Below are 16,391 nucleotides of genomic sequence, written 5' to 3' on the forward strand. Positions count from 1 at the left end.
CAGGATCTTGATTACTGGTGACACGTAATGCTCGTGGAACGTGGCGGTGTAAGCGCCTGTGGCGTCGATTCACACTGGCCGCTACAGAAATGGATACACACAAAACACAATCCTCGAAAGCCCTCGCTTCATTATCCTGTCCTGCAAGTACATCGTCTACACGACCTGGCTTCTGGCATCCCGGTGTTTAAGCTACGACGTTGTTAGTTTTATAACAGGTCTGCTAGCAAGTCCCAGATAAAACGCCGTCGTCCCTCTCTGTCCCTGTATTTCGTTTCACTCCGTCTCTGTCCTCCTTTCCTTCGATCATAGCGAGTTACGCAAACTCACGGTTTCTTGCGAACGGCCCTATTGACACTCCGATCGAAGGATCGAAGAAGCCAACGCGGGACTATTGAAAGCGTTTATCGTTATCTTTATTTCGTTTTAACTTCTCGCCGAAGCGAGTTGTGCATATTTTAAGTTCGTACTCGTAACTGGCTTACAATGCTTCCCTAGCCAATTGAAAGCGACGGACAACGAGATCTAATTAAGACAGAAATTACAAAAACCCCTTACGAATCACTTTCAAAAAAAAAAGAAAATTCCATTGGGTACTCTTGTAGCCGTTTTCAATTAAACGCGCCATCTGAAAAAGCTTGAAAAAGAACTGGCAAAATTCTTACGCGCGTTAATTTCAAGTCGTCTCCATTTAACATCAGTTAACTCGCAGCGAAATTCGCAGGGACGAGACAAACATTTCCCACGAATAATTGGAGCTCTCCGGGAACGCGGATCAACGAGCCTCGGTGGCGCGAAATAAGCTCGGGTGATACCGCTGCCAAAAATAAGTAGCTACCCGGGCTATTTGCAGGGCAAACAATATTACGCGGGGACAATGTAATTTGCAGTAAAAGGATTGGGCAGCGACCCGGTTCGCAGCTCCTCTAATTTTTTTTTTTTTTCTTTTTTTGGAGAAAAATACAGTCTACTGCTGCCGTTGGCTGTATCGATGGGGGACGCACGGCTTCGACAAGAAAACAAGAAACGAGAAAACACTCGGAGAAAGGTCATGTTTGCCGCGCATTCGGGAATGTTTCAAGCGAGGTGCCTAGTCGACGCGACACATTTATCACTCAGTTTCAGCAAGATGAGCGAAATAATTAATTTCCATGCCATTAATTTTACAAAGTATCCTTGTAATCTCGCGCGCACGCCAGCTATTTCCTATTACAGAATTTCTAGTATTTCATAATGGTCAGCGCGCCGAGTCTACAAGCGTCGATCTTTATTAAAAGTCGTTATTAGAAAAAATATGCGCTGCGATGCGTCTCAGACACGAGGAAAGCTAACGAAGCCTACAAAGATGCAGGTGCATGAGAAAGATGATCGCTATCGATACGATACACGCGATGATTATGTTACATTGAGAAGCGTGACGAGTCTGTTTCGTGATTTTTTACAACAGTTTGCGTTTTGAAAAGCCTCGGGACGTCGAAAAATGTACACCACTTGTACTATATGACACGCATATTTAACAAGCAACTATTTATCATAACGTCACAAACACTGTAATTTTCTTAAATTTCATGAAATTCTAGAATCTTGGTGGAAAAGGTAATGAAATTCTCTTTTACAGCTGAATTCACGTTATAACTGTGAGGATCACACGTTCATTTATTTCGTTCAAAAGTCAGAAACCTCCCCTTTAGAAACATCTCTCGCGATCTTCAAACAATAATTTTAATAATACATATGTATGTATCTCGGTATACTCGTGCCAGAAACAGTTCGGAATAGTAGTCCATGGGCGCAAGTCTCAAAAGAACTCGTGTCACGGATACGCGACTCTCTAATTACATAAAGACCTTTAGGTATCGTACCGGGGGTTGCCGGCGACTCCAAGCGCTCAAGTTCAAAGCGTCGATTTACAAACAACCATAGCTGGGAGGGTAGGCGCGATTTAACTTTGACCCGCCAGGTGTAAGGAGGGGCGAACAGCCAAGACGGGGCGAAATCCCGTTTTCTCGAAAATGGGAACACATCGAACGATGCGAGTGCCGAACAAATTGCAAAATTGAAGCGAGCGGTAGTTGGATATATACGCTGCTCCTTTCACCCTTGAAAACGAGACGGCGAAACGCAGAGGTGGACGATTGAAAAACGAGTTATGCAAATTCAACGTACGTACGTTTGTACGAAAGCCTCTGCGACTTTTATAAACGAAGAACCACCCTCGAGGACCACCAACTCGTTCCCCTGTACGCGCAACTTCACCCCCGCGTTCAACGAGAGATTTTCGACACTTTCTAATTTCAGTAAATTCATTTCGCTGGAAATAAGTCGTTTTATACAGCGAACGCTTCGGCGAACATGGTAAACGTAGTTAGCCGAATCTCTTGATACGTCAGAGTACGTGTTGCAGCCAATTTCTCAGGTAAACATGATGGAAAATCAGCGCGGCGACTATTCCGGGAACAGCAACTGTTTGGCAATCATGAACTCGTACTTGAGTACTAATGAATGAAATTGACATAGCCACGCAAACGAAGCGACAACGCACAAGTTAAACAGAATGCGCGACCCCGCTCTCGTCAGCCACGTGCCCGTGTGCCGATCGGGTTATACCGAGCGAGTTATCATCGGGGAAAGTTCGATATTTAAGTTAACGGGAGAGTTGACGAGTCTAATGGTATCAGGAAATTTCTCCGCCGAAATTTCGTACGTTGTTATAATCTCGTAACTGGCACCTAACCGTATCCCGATCTATCGTTCACGCGCCGTCGCCGTCGCTGCAAGAAACTAACGAAACCCGTGCACCGCGCTCCTTCGAGAACCACGGAAACCAGGGGGAGGAAGTATCAGCGGGGACAAACTTAACGTACGAGCAGGTTAACCGTGCCCGACAACTACGATACAATGCGGAACACCGATACTAAGCAAACTTTTGCGGGCAAATTAATGCTTCCTTGATGTAGCATGCTTGGTTTGTCCGTCGGCAAATAAACGTACATATTGAAATGAATTCTTCCACAAATATTTTTCCTCTAAACGATATTTTCCCTTGGCGTTCATTGATTTTGACCGCATTGCGGTCTGTTCAATTTATATCTGTTTTTGAATTTAAAGTAAGGCGGGAGTTTTTGAATTTCAATACTGGCGGCAGTTTCGAAAGGGAATTTCGAATGGCAACGATAAGCTGCACTCCGGTATCTGTCGGAAGCTCGACGTACGAGGGGGCCAACGATCGATTTCAATGTCCTACCATTATCGCATTCGTGCCGTCAAAGTATACTTTGGGCATATTTGAGGGATTCGATATCTCGGTACAGATTGAACGCCGCGATTCGTTTCCGGCCGATTAAGCACTTACGGAAATGGAACGCGATTGATACTCGGTCCCCTCGGCCTCTTCTACAAGTTAAATTCGCGATTAAGAACGGCTTTCGCATCAATAACGGGAGCATCGAGCGTGACATTTTCTCCTCGTGGCGCGATAATGGCAAATCGAGTGTGTCCGCAACGTTTTCGGCCCAACCTGTCACGGCCTTTCTCTTCAGCGGTCCCATCGATTTTTCAATGCCCCCCTCCCCCCCCCCTCTTTCACGCGATATTCGCGCGACCAATCTTCCATCGTATCGTCGTCACCCGCGCGTACCATCTACGTATCATTCCCACGTATAAAAGCAGCGCTATTCCTCGAGTGTTGCACACGTTTCCGCCTCGCGCGAAAATAATTCCGCGCGAGACTGCAAAGCCCGCGATGTCAAAACGGCGCTTTAAATGGAATATGGAAGAAGGTGGCATTCACGTGGTCGTTATCTGATGATATTGGAATGGAAGCTGTCGCGGTTCGAAACGCGCGATACGCGTTCTTCCCCCTTCGCATTACCGATTTCACGGGGAATTTATGAGACGACGTACAGAAAATTCCCAACCGTTGGAAAGGTCCTGGAGGTCGCGACACGTGTGCATGACCGTGTATCCTCGAAATATCTGGCCGAAGCGAAGGTTGAAAGCATCGCGTGTTAAAGAGAACCGGCGGCTGGCGCGCGGCTGAAAAGAGAGCGTCTCGACGATCGAAAGGAAGAATGTTTCAAGGCTCGTGGTAACGGGACGAAGCAGCTGTCGCCGGATCCAAGGGATTTTTCACGCGTCACGTGATTGCAATGGGCGACTCGCTTTTCAACCGATCAGCCGGAGACAGAAGACGCATCCGATGAACTCGAACTCGAACGTTCGTGTTATCCGCCGGTCGAGCACGTAAGTTTCCATAAGTCGGATAAGAAGAGGTAGAATGCAGTTCGATAAGAGGAATCTAATCAAAATTCAACCATCTTTCTGAACGATCTTTTGAAGACGAACGAGGGAGAATGGGAGAATGAGAACGTGTATGATATTCGCGTATATGTATGTACGTGTTTCGATAGTTGCACAACTCGAGAACAAGTGCACGAGCAAGTTTGCAAAGGATGTTCTACAATAATTGAACGTTACTTTCGTAATTTTCTTTTCTTGAAATTTTTTTCAACGAAATTTGGTAGCTAGTCATATCAATTTACGACACTTTTGAAATGCACGAGCTCGAGCGTGAACATGTGAAATAATGAGGGCTCAATTAGCGTGGAATAGAAGGTCGCTTCTTGAAATTGACGACAATTTTCCACGCGTTGGTAGACGCGATTATGAGAAAAACACGACGGGTGAAAAAGAGCCAACAGCCAAGCGATGCACGCACGCGTTTTAATTAAAAGAAAACTCCTCTCCCAAACGGCGACGGACAGTTTTCCTACAGCGTTTTTGCAACGGTTTTTTGCACTCTAATTAATCATTTTACCTACGCTTTTATCACGCTCGATTGACGCTGTAAAGCGGCTGGATTATCATCGAAAAGAGTGCCGGGGAAATCTCGCGCGGCGCGTTACATTTGCGATCGTTTTATTGAAAGAAAGAAGAGAAAATGCAGACGAAGGGAAGACGAAAAATAAAAGGAACATCCATTGAACGTGCCGATTCTCGGCCAAACTTCGATACGGATGCCTCGCAGGGAATTAAGTTTGAACCGAAGGTGTCCCAAATCTCTATTGCGATACGTGAAAAATTCATTCAACGCGCGTTTATTTCACGAACACGAAACGAACTAGTGACTCGCTCGGATGAAACATTGTTCGCGCAAGAGGAAAATGAAGTTCCCCCTTGCGCGAAGGGAGGGAACGACGAATCGTCTAGCTAGAGAAGATTAACGCGCAGTTTCGTTTTCGTAGGTTAATTTTTTCCTTTAACAGTATAATCACGCGCTTTACTTTTACGGCCTGTCTACACCGATGGATGTTAGCTACGATCGCACTATTATCCCGTAATTGGCTGCCATTACGTGAAATTTATGCGACCGCTTGTTGAATTAGGGGTGGAAAGGTTACGTCAACCGCCATTTGCATATCCGTTGCCCCCGATCGAAATAACAGGAAACAAAACAAAAAAAAGGAAAGGACGTGGGTACCGTTTCGTGGTCCTTTGCCACCGTTACAAAGATGAAACATGATTAAAATCGTCGACTGTTCATCTCCGTCTCTATAACCAACGATATTGGAAATTCTGTCGTAGCGGAAGAGATGTTTGCAAAGGTAGTTCCATCGGCATGCTTAGAGAAGTACAAATTGTCGGATACTCCTTTTCATTTATAATCGAGCAAAATGTCACACAGTCTCATATCTCTCGAAAGTATGGCGAATCATTGACTTTCTATTGCACCTTTGACTTTTCGATAGGAAAAGCGCGGGGGTTTCGAAAAGCTATTAACAGTCGCGTTTCGTCGTTCACTGCGTGAGTCTCGCAACCGTTCCTTTTCGCTATTATTACGCGATCTAAATGTCATAATCGGTTCCTTTGTCGATCTCTTCGAGCTTCCTTAATTACTGCTTCATTCTCCCGAACGAAATCGGCTTCGATCGGCATCAGATCGAATAACGGATCAGTTTTTAAACGTGAACGCAAAACGCAAAGGCAGAAACGAACGAACAGGTGAAAACGATTTTCATTTGGTTGCAAATATTTACACCGTGGTGGGTTACATCGTTGCATAATTCCTTGTTCGCGTGATCGTGTAATCGGAAGAGAAAACATTAATACCCACGTTCGTTCATTGACATCCCAGAGGAAAAGTTACGATCCGCGGATCATGATAATTACGCGATATTCACAGGTTGACGTCCTTTGCATGTTTTGTTATTTAAATTATCTCAGAAACTGCGAATCAATGGTACGGAAGTGATTGTGCTCGAATACAATCGACGACGATCTAGCAACGCCCGATGAGACACTCGAGTTGCTACTTACCTTATTAAAGCTATTTTAACTGACGCAAAACACGACACTATTTACGTCCTTATTTCTCAGGAAATTTAACAGAGCGCGACTCGTTACGTAAATAAGAGCGGATATCCGAGCGACAAGCGCTCGCGGCTTTCAGTCCCGTTAATTGATAAAAAATTGATATTCACTCTTCCGATTAAATAAAAATTTAAAGGATTCATTTGGCAAGGAAAAGAGAGACAGAGAAAAAAATGTTTTTCCATCTCTGAACACTATATATATCTCATATATATATATACATATATATATACATATATATATATATATATATACAGAGAGAGAGAGAAAGAGAGAGGAAGAGGGAGAGAGAGAGAGAGGATTCCCATGGGTAAAACGAGAGAAAAAAGTCATCCCCTGTAAAAGAATTTAATATCGTGACCCGTGCCGGTTAATCCAAAAGATCGAGTTTAAAAGAACGACCAGGAAATAAGCCCGTGTAAACAACGGAATTTTTTCCCCCCTGCCCTGAGTATATTGTCCACGATGTTGTGCAAACAACAACAAAAACCTAAACGAAATTTTTTGGATATTTTTGCCCCCGTGTGTGTGTGTGTGTGTGTCGAGTGCACGACAGCCTGACATATTTATCCCTCGCGCGACTGTTCGCCAAATAATAGAAGCAAAATGAGAATTCAAGACGAATTACGAGGGTATCGATCAAACGTACGGTCGGATTTCATCTCGCAGCCTTGGATAGAAAGCTTTTTCCAGGGCGGCGCGATGATTTTAAAGAATCACCTCGGCAAGCGCGATATTTACGCGTCGTCCGGCGGCCTGCTCCTACACGATCGGTTATTTATAAAGCCATTCACGATAATCAATAACCTATGTTGTTCTCTCCCCCTTGCAAGGCGAAAATTCACCAACAGCACGGGAACACTTGTGCAAAACCTTTTCTCTCTCACACATGACGAGGCGAGAAAAACCAGAAGGGAAAAGTGGGAGAAAAAGAGAGAGAGAGAGAGAGAGAGAGAGAGAGAGAGAGAGAGTGAGAGAGAAGGGGCGGGGGGAAAGCCGAGGGTATGTGACGAATACATATTTATCGAAGCCTAACGACGCGACGGACGCGCGCAATCCGGCAACGTGATATGAAACGCACCAGTTCATCCTGGAACCTATTGAAAATTTCACGTCGTCGAGCGAAATCCTCCTATGGCGTGCTTAAATACGGCCGAGGGAAATGTTTATTAAACAACCCCAAGGATATTAAGGAGGGATGGTGACTTTAAACTCGGTGCTGTGATTGCGATAACGGCGGTGTGAAAAATATTCACCTCGACGAACTCAATGTCTCGAGATAAAAACTATTATATATAACTTTTATCTGTCAACAGATAAAAACTATCGACGACCGATGATATTTCTGAAGAGACCAAACGGACGATGAAACGCTCCGTAGAAGTTGCACTCGTAAAGAGAAGGACTCGTAAATAACTTAAATGGACAAAATGGTAAAAGTACAACGATTCGTGTCCCATCGAACGTCAGTCTCAACGACGATACGGTCAACTCTCCTCTCTCTGGGTGCTCTCCGCCGTGGCAAAACTGAAAAGACGAACCGGCACGCAAATAATCAGGAAAAGTTTCATATCGGTTGAAACCCCCTGTCCCTTTCCTCCCTTTTTCACTAACGAAGCGACGCGACGCGACACCGCGGCGCGAAGAGCTGAACTTTGTTTCGTCACGAAGTAAAATGCAGCCCTCGTGATCGGCCAACCGAAAAGTATCTCCTCTTTCTGTACCATTAATCCGGTCGCGCGGCATAAAGGCCGTGCGCGCGTGATATGCAAGAATGGCTACAGGAATTCTACTAACGAGACAAGATGGGACGAGCATTATTTCCTGTCAGCGAAAAATATTCCAACTCATAACAATGAAACATCTATTTCGTGTCGCGTTCGAGACACTTACCGCCGCGCCATGTGTATCAACCTCCAAAGCATAACGAACCGTGAAAGAAACACAGCAAGACGTTACTACTTTTTCTCCCCACTTTTTAACTTCCCCCGTTTCCTCTTTTTCTTTCGCCCGTTTGTTTTTCAAATGCACCTCCTTTTCTCCTCGTGTCGCCCGCGTACCCGTGCGCTTTTTATTTCATTACCGTGAAAAGATCGCGACGCGGGAATAACGATCGTAGAACAATAGGATTTGACAGTTTGATGCTTAACTGGTATTATATGGATTTAGAGAATAGATTACGAGATTAAATTCTTTCGTAGAGACTCATTACGGCGGACGAAGAAACTAGACAATATAAAGGCGTATTAGAAGAATCTTTCGCGACGTATCCTTTTACGTTATATTACTCGGAAAAGGGACGCGATAATTTCTTTTCCTTTTGTTGCGACGTTTTCACTGAGCTCACGATGCTTTCTCATTTCTCTTATTTAATATCGTTACCGGTCTCGTGCATCAAAAAGGGTGGAAGAGTCGCGTCAATACGTGAACATGGATCGCGTTCTCGAGGAAGAAAATACCAAACCCCGTGGAATTAAATCGTCCCAACGTTATAGAACTTACAGAAGTTTTTGAGCAGTTTGCGAGCAGATTCGATTGATTTGCTCGAGAGAACCGTTTTCATCGCTCGAGCAAATTGGTAACTACGTTAACTACCCGGCTGACTTCCATTTGCATTTCTCTTTTTTCGTTCTTTCTTCACGTGTTTGTGATCGAGAAGAATAAGAACGTTCGCGTAAGAAAGTTACACGATCGATCAAAGGAAGCTGGGCCTCTTTTCCTTTTCCTTTTCACCGGCCAATCGAAGAAAAACCAATACCTTTAACCGATCGACTAAATACTTCAACTTTTCGATGAGTTCTGTTCCCTTCATTTTCCATTAATTTAACTTTTCACCGAAGAGCCAAGAGCGTCGAACACAAGCCACTGCAACGCAAACCGCCTACTTCAGGGGAATTGCAGAGGGATGGGCAGCAAAACTTTCTGCCAATAATGTAGCCATTTCCCGGGAAACAAATAGAGACAAATATTTCAATAATAACTACCGTGCATACACACACCTGTCTGTATGTGAATTTTAATTAATGAAAGACTCGTTTCTGAAAGATGATCCCGGTATCGTTAAACGGGAGGAGGGGCGGGGAGGGGAGGGGAATAAAAAGATCGGTCCCCATTGGCGAGAAAACGAGATAAACCGTTTCTCACCCAAGCCTTTATCAAAAGCATCCCCCTCTGAATCGGCTGGAAATCCGTCATACAATCCCTCCTACGTGTCTTTGATCTTCACGGAGCAAGAACGAGCATACACAGAACAGTTTTAATCATTTTGTACGCAGTCCTAACACGCATACATACAAAACGTCTCTAACGAGACGAGAGTAAGCAGGGACCGCAAACTGTCCAAGGATCCACTTCATACTCTCCGCCAAAAAGTATCTCACCCCCTTTGGTGACATCGTGGAAACCCTCCAGAGACAAATAACACTTCTTTCTCCCTAGCTACCGCTTTCTATCTCTATTTCCGCGATGGATTAAGACGTCACGTTTTCAGGTTTCGTTGGGCTTTTCTCGGATCGGCTCGAACAGTCGGACGCGATTGGAAAGTGATTGAAAAGCGATCGATGCGCGATCGATATACGATCGGTATACGCGAGCGATCGAAATCGATCGGCAATAGATGGACGACAAAAAGGTGGTAAAATTATATTAGGAATGTCAAATGCCGAGTAAAAAAAAGAGTACAAAAGAACGGTTTTCTTTGAGGAAAAGGAGGACACCGACTGGAGATGCATCTGGCTCTTACGATAATAATTTCCTCTCCCGAGTTCCCGTTTATTCAATTTCTTTTTTTATAATTAATCGATAGCTGGTCGATGATTGCGCGTAACCCCGTAACGAATCCCAAGGAATTCTAGAAGAGAACGTGCAGTCACGTTTCAATCGAAACTTTATTGAAACTTTATTCTTCGCTCCGTGCAAGAGTGGAGATTGTACGGTGGACACACGAATCGGATCGATTTGCGGATCGATCCTCGTGTGTCCACGAGGACACGCGAGCGTGACGTACAACAAGTTTCACCAAAAAAAGTCAGAATTCTCCCGGCCGCGCGTGCTTCCTTCTCGAAGCCACCAAACCGCACAAAATCATAACAGAAAGTCGAACGAAACCACGAACAATGAGCCAACGCAAGCATCTCGCACTCCTAATCTCGATGACCGAATTTTTTTCTTTTTCTTTTTTTTCCTCTATTTCGGACGGGGTACACGGAATTCACACAGATCATCGAACAGGGTGAACAACTAGCAAGTAACATCCCACGAGAAACAGATTTATCTCACTAGCATGAGACGCGATCTATCTCGATAGACGGAAAACACGTTTTCGTATGGCAAACCACTAACCACAAGCTAAAAGCAATGAAACACCGAGAACCGTGTAACCGAAGGAACGACTTGCTAAAAAAAATGATATCGATATCTTGAGAATGATAATGAGTCTCGCGTACCTGAGATCGGTTGATCGGTGGTGCAGGGCGCGGCGGCATGGTCCCGTCGCAACACAGCGCCGTTCGACGAGCACTGAGCAGCTATTCTGCGCCAACGGGGTTGCGTCGACGTCGAAAAGACGTGAACGGTCGTCTCTCACCCCTCGCGCTTCCCTCCTCCCACCACGTACTACCGACGCCACTCTTCAGGGTACTCTCACACGTATTACCCCCCTCGTGTCCCGCGTGCACACCCCTTCTCTTCGTCCTTCTTCCTCGCACTTGGGCTTGCATCCACTTGCATTCTTTCCTACTTCCTCTCGTTGTCTCCAGCCCGCTCTGTTACGTCCTCGAGGCTACCACCCCCGTGGCACATGCGCGGAGAATCCTGTCCAACAAAACTCTTCTCGTAGAGCTGCCAGAATTGGGAAAAACGGACCGTGGGAAAAGGAAGAGCCCACAGGGGAGGACGGAAAAGATCTGGGGGGCGGTGTTTTCTGAAAAACGTATGTTCCCTTTCTTCCTGTTTCTTTTTTTCTTCTCTTCCCTCCTGTCTCTCTGCCACGGTTTCTATCTCGTCTTTGCTCTTTACTTCTCTTTCCTATTTCTTCCACCGCATCTTCTTTCGCGCGCCCCTCTTTATTATTCTCTTTCTCCCCGTATCACTCTCTCTCTCTCTCTCTCTCTCTTCCTCTCTCTTCCTCTCTCGTTTTAATCCGTTCGTCCTTGTTTCTCTCTGACTTACTCGCCTTCTTTTCCTTTTCCATATCACAGTTCCTCTTATTATCTCGCTTGGTGTTTTCTTTTTTTCGTGAGACACGTTTAATTCTCTCCTCCTCTTCGCACGTTTCTTTTTTTCATCCAACACTGTCCGCCTCTTCGTTCTCCCAAGTGGACATTTTTTGCCCGGCCGTGTCACGTTCGCGTCGAAGTACATCTCTCTGAAACGCGTGGTTAAACCACCCTTCTCTCTCTCTCTCTCCCTCTCTCTCCCTTCCTCCCTTTCTCTTTCTTTCTTTCTCTCTCTCTCTCTCGTTCCCCACCTAGTTTAATTCGATGAATCTTCTGTTTGCTTGCGCTTCTGGCTCCGGCAGGGATTTCCGGAGGCTTTTGTTGCTTGCCGAGGGGTCGCGAAGACCAGAATACGCGACGATTCGCCGCAGTTTTACTGCTTCTGTTTTCTCGCTTGTACTCCTCCCCATTTTTCCTTCTTCTCTCCCTTCCATCTGGCCCATGCTCCCTCCTTTATTTCTCCTGACGGTTATGCGCGCGCGCTACCAGTTATGAAATATAACTTTTCGCGTGGCTTTTGGGTACACTTGGTAATCCTAAATAACTTGGCGGTTTTTCTTAAGAACGATCGCGTGTAGCTTTTATTCTTCGTCTCGTCTACGTCCCGGCCTCTTTTCGTCGAAAAACCACGGAACCGTGGACGGAGTCAGACATCTGTGAAACAACTGCGTTCCTTAGAATCATTATACAATCTGCATTTTTTACTGTTGTATAATCTAAATTTTTTACTGTTGTATAATCTTACATTTCTTACAATGCAAATGCTCTTACAGTGGTTCGCGCTTATCAAAGAACCATTGTCTAATTTTATGCGTTGAACAATCCAACGATAAAGCTCAAAGATTAAACTTTACAAAAAACAAGATAACTGCAGCGATAAACAGACACTAAGACGCCTTGATAACAACTCGGACGGTATTAAAGAAGAAAACTTTAAACGCTAAAGCATGAATCGCTTAAGCGGATCTCTGTACACTCGTTTTATCAAAAAGCTATCATAATTCTCGTCGTCTCGTTGTTTTTTCTTTTTTTGTTGCTTTCGTTGCTCGAAGAAGCTCCAGTGAAGCTCCTGCAGCGATAAATATCAGCCACATTCTGTCGTGACGATCGCGCTTAGTTAAAGGTCGGCCACGCGGTGAACAACGCGGCTAAGAAAATACAGTGGATAGAAAATGAAAAGGTTTCATTCGAGCGTGCCTTTTTACCCGTAATCACTCAGCCTGCTCTTTGTGTTACAGAATCTTGTCTAAACTAAACAAATGCCATTTTCTGGCGATCTCCTCGTAACGACTCGAGATACGAAGCGGCTTCGAGATCTTCGAGAACGAAGTTGCGATCGAGATAGGATTTACTCTGAAGTTCGCCCGTTCTTCCCTTTGTTACGCGCGTATATTCGACGAACTCGCGCCAATTTTTGCCTCCTGAACCGAGAAACGTCCGACTCCGAGGAAGAAAGAAACGCGCATCGCGAGCCCACTATACCTAGCGTGGAACGTTTCCTTGATTTTTAAGTGAATTCACCAGTAGTCCATTGACGACGAAACAACGAACGAGTCTCGGTAACTTTAAATAGCTTTCAAAACTCTCTGCTGTTGCGAATTACTTTGTTTTAAATGACGAACAAAAGACTCTCCTCTAGCTCACCTTCGTTTCGTTCTCTCTTTTCGGGATCTGTTTCGTTGGATCCTGCTTTCGTTTTGTTATTTTTTCTTTTTATTTCTTTTTTCTGTCTTTCTTTTTCTCTAACAATCGGCAGTTCTTTCTTTCTTTCTATTTTTTTTTTTCTTTTACCGTTTTCAGCTTTCGTGTGGGAGAATCGAGTAGAACGTTCAATGTCCGGACAATATGAGGGAACCGCCTACATTCCGTGTTTTTCCACAGTACTCGTCTACCCTGTATTCGCGTTACCGTGCGTTATAATCGAACATAAAACACGATGCTTCTGACGGTCGCGTATTTTCGCAATTGCTCGCTTCCTTTCTCGTGATTCTCCAACGATCCGGCGATTCCATCTCGCGCCTCACACGTTGTCGAACGCAACTTTCGGTGTAATATTTCAGGCTCGATACGAATCGTAGGGAAGAGGGAATAAAGGGGTCTTTCGATTCTTCTTTCCGTCTGTCATCTGTCTTTACGTGACAAAAACTTTTTCCTAAAAACGTCAACCATTTTCCAATTCCGCTTCAGCCGTCTCGTCTATATTAAACTTTGATCTTCCAAAGGGAAGGGAGAAACTAACTTTGACAACCTATCTTTCAGCAAAGAACAGAGAATTCCTCTCGTACGTGTACGTTGTTTCTCCATCTAAATTGAGCGTCTGAGAGGACGTAACGACGGATAACATTAAGTAATTACTTTTATCAGCAATTACAGTCACACGCTGCACGCGTGCCACATTGTTTACAGAAACATGGCTTACGTAGCTGATTTATAGTTAGATTGCCAAACGCACCAATTAACAGAGATCGTTCAATTAAATTCACGTTTTAACTTCTCTTTATTTCCGTTTGAATTCCTTTTTCTTCTCGAGAAGACACGGATACATCTCGTCGAATTTTCAGCACGATACGTGCAATTCATCGAGAGTCAACCGAAACGACGAATCCACAAGGAACAATGAATTTGACAGTGAGAATGATAAACAACCACACATCGTTGCTACGTATCGACCGATATTGCGTTGCAACGTGATTTAGGATCGGCGACAATCCTTACGAGTGATCAACAAAGAGAACACGACCGAACGACCAAACCCGTACCGTTAAACATACCATGATATCGCATCGTTTCAGGATTAAATGCGAAAACTTATGTTTCGCATATAAACGCGCGAACCTTTTGCATAACTCTTTGCATTCCATTCAGATTTGGAACAAAATCAACTCTCGTTTGGTGACAATTGAAATCGATGATTAAATTTATCCGCATCGCTGTGGATAAATTGACTCTGTAACGGCGTTTTTTCCGCTTTATTGTTACGTATACAAGAATTACATCGACCGAATTAACGTTCCGAGCGAGCAGCCTGATGAATATTCAGTGTGCCGGACTCTTTGAACTTGAGCTGCATTAATATTGAAAGCACGCGAGAGATGAAAAGTACTTAAAGAAACAAAAAAGACGCGAATTGATTGAGATTCGTCGCGTGAAAAAGTCCGCCGTCATTCCGTGGCGCCATTCGGTCGGAAATTGTTTGCAACAGTGGAAAAGTACATGCATGCAAAATCTCCAGCGCGGAAAGTAAACTTTAACTATATCGACAAATCGTAAAGAGATATATTCGTTGATAGTGCGACGGCATCCGACGACGTGCCTCATCTTCCATTCTCGCCCCCTTTTCTGTAGCTCGCAACCCCATCCGCCGTCCGGAGAATTTTTCAGAACCACGCGCTCCGTGAAAGGATTCCGCGCCACGGCTGCCAACGAATAACACTATTCCACGATCGTGTCTCAGACATCGGATGAAACTTATTTTCGATGGGAAATCTTCGTATTCCGCGGCAACTTTGGAAGTTCGCGATGAATATCGATAAACCATCGTTCGAACGCGCGAAATCTACAAAATCTAGAATCGTTCCGTTACGAACGAAAATGTGAGACAGAGAAATCCGCAAAATACCAGGATTCGAAAACTCTGATGAATCTTTTATTTCTGGTGGAACATTTCCCTATCAGCTTTGGATAAAAGTCGAAGCTTCGAACGTGAAGATAAAAAAAAAAAAAAGGAAACGGAAAGAGAATAGACAAAGGTATCGGAATGACAAATGAAATGAACCTTGATCTCGTCGATCTGTATTCTTTTGGGAAGGACGGAGGAGGGAGGAGAGGAAGCAAAAGCTTTTTTGGGGAGATCAATCGTTTACTTTTTCACTCGCTCTTGCAGGTCTGTTCGGCAGGTTACAGACAGCGATCAAGTTGGATTACGTGCATAGCTAGAAATTCAGCAGGTACCATTGCCTTCCAGCTAACGTTCCACACTGTTTGCACGAATTTTAATTACATTCTGGACAACCGAGCGTATACCTTCGCATACACAGCTACGGAATATTTCATGTCCTTTCATGCGAAACCGAGCCTCCGTGACTCGCATATCCGATACGATTCTCATAATTACGTTGTCCCGTATCCTCATCCATGTGCCATCAAACCGATACCTCTCTTCTGTCATCGAAACGAATGCAGCAACGGGTTTTACGTGTATCGAAAGATAGAAGAGGGCAGACAGTTAGCGTGATATTTTTTCGTTCGTATTCTTTTTCTTTTTTTTTTTTTTTTTTTTTTTTTTTTTTTTTAAAANTTTTTTTTTTTTTTTTCTTCTGAAAACGACTGACTTGACGTTTCATCCACTATCTGACGATACCGTGAAGAGAGCACTTGAAAAATATCTCCTTATCGAACGCGCGGTTCGTCTTTTCGCGTTCACGTAACGCGGGTATACGCGCGAAGACGTATAGCATGACATGATCGAAGGGACAGGTCGAGTTAACGCCACGGCGCTGGCTTTTCATATCCGTGGCTGCGCGCTTTTTAACGCTTCAACCACCATATTTCATTTCGGATGAAAGTGCGTCATCCATTTCAAAAGGAAACTGCGTCCCCCTGGTGGACGTGATCTCTCGGTATGCTGATAGCGCGTCCTCCGACCAGCCACGAGTTTCTATCAAATAGCCAATGCAAATAGGCTATTTACAGTGGCTACAAAAACAAACGCAAACGCCGAACTCACAATCGGTCTTCCTCGTTGCACGTTACACACACCGAATCGCCGAATGTTCGTTCGCAGTGGAATTATCGTACACGAATCTA

At 44.5% G+C, this 16,391-nt stretch overlaps 1 protein-coding gene across 2 annotated transcripts in view; it reads right to left on the minus strand.

Moving 5' to 3' along the window:
• The window catches only part of LOC122537439 (putative tyramine receptor 2), a 67,361-nt gene extending 53,272 nt beyond the window's left edge, over nucleotides 1-14,089 (minus strand). The window contains exons 1-3 of one of the 2 annotated variants that reach the window (XM_043670592.1): nucleotides 13,230-14,089; nucleotides 11,017-12,239; nucleotides 10,815-10,956 (exon numbers count right to left, since the gene is read on the minus strand). The gene's annotated coding sequence lies outside the window, so the exon portion shown is untranslated. Of the gene's footprint in view, nucleotides 1-9,749; nucleotides 9,808-10,814; nucleotides 10,957-11,016; nucleotides 12,240-13,229 lie in introns of those variants that run through there. The other variant, XM_043670593.1, reaches the window with a different exon arrangement.
• Between the last annotated feature and the right edge of the window lie 2,302 nt (nucleotides 14,090-16,391).

The sequence above is a fragment of the Frieseomelitta varia genome, unplaced genomic scaffold (genome assembly GCF_011392965.1).
Source record: "Frieseomelitta varia isolate USP_RPSP 00005682 unplaced genomic scaffold, Fvar_1.2 scaffold_909, whole genome shotgun sequence".
NCBI lineage: Eukaryota > Metazoa > Arthropoda > Insecta > Hymenoptera > Apidae > Frieseomelitta > Frieseomelitta varia.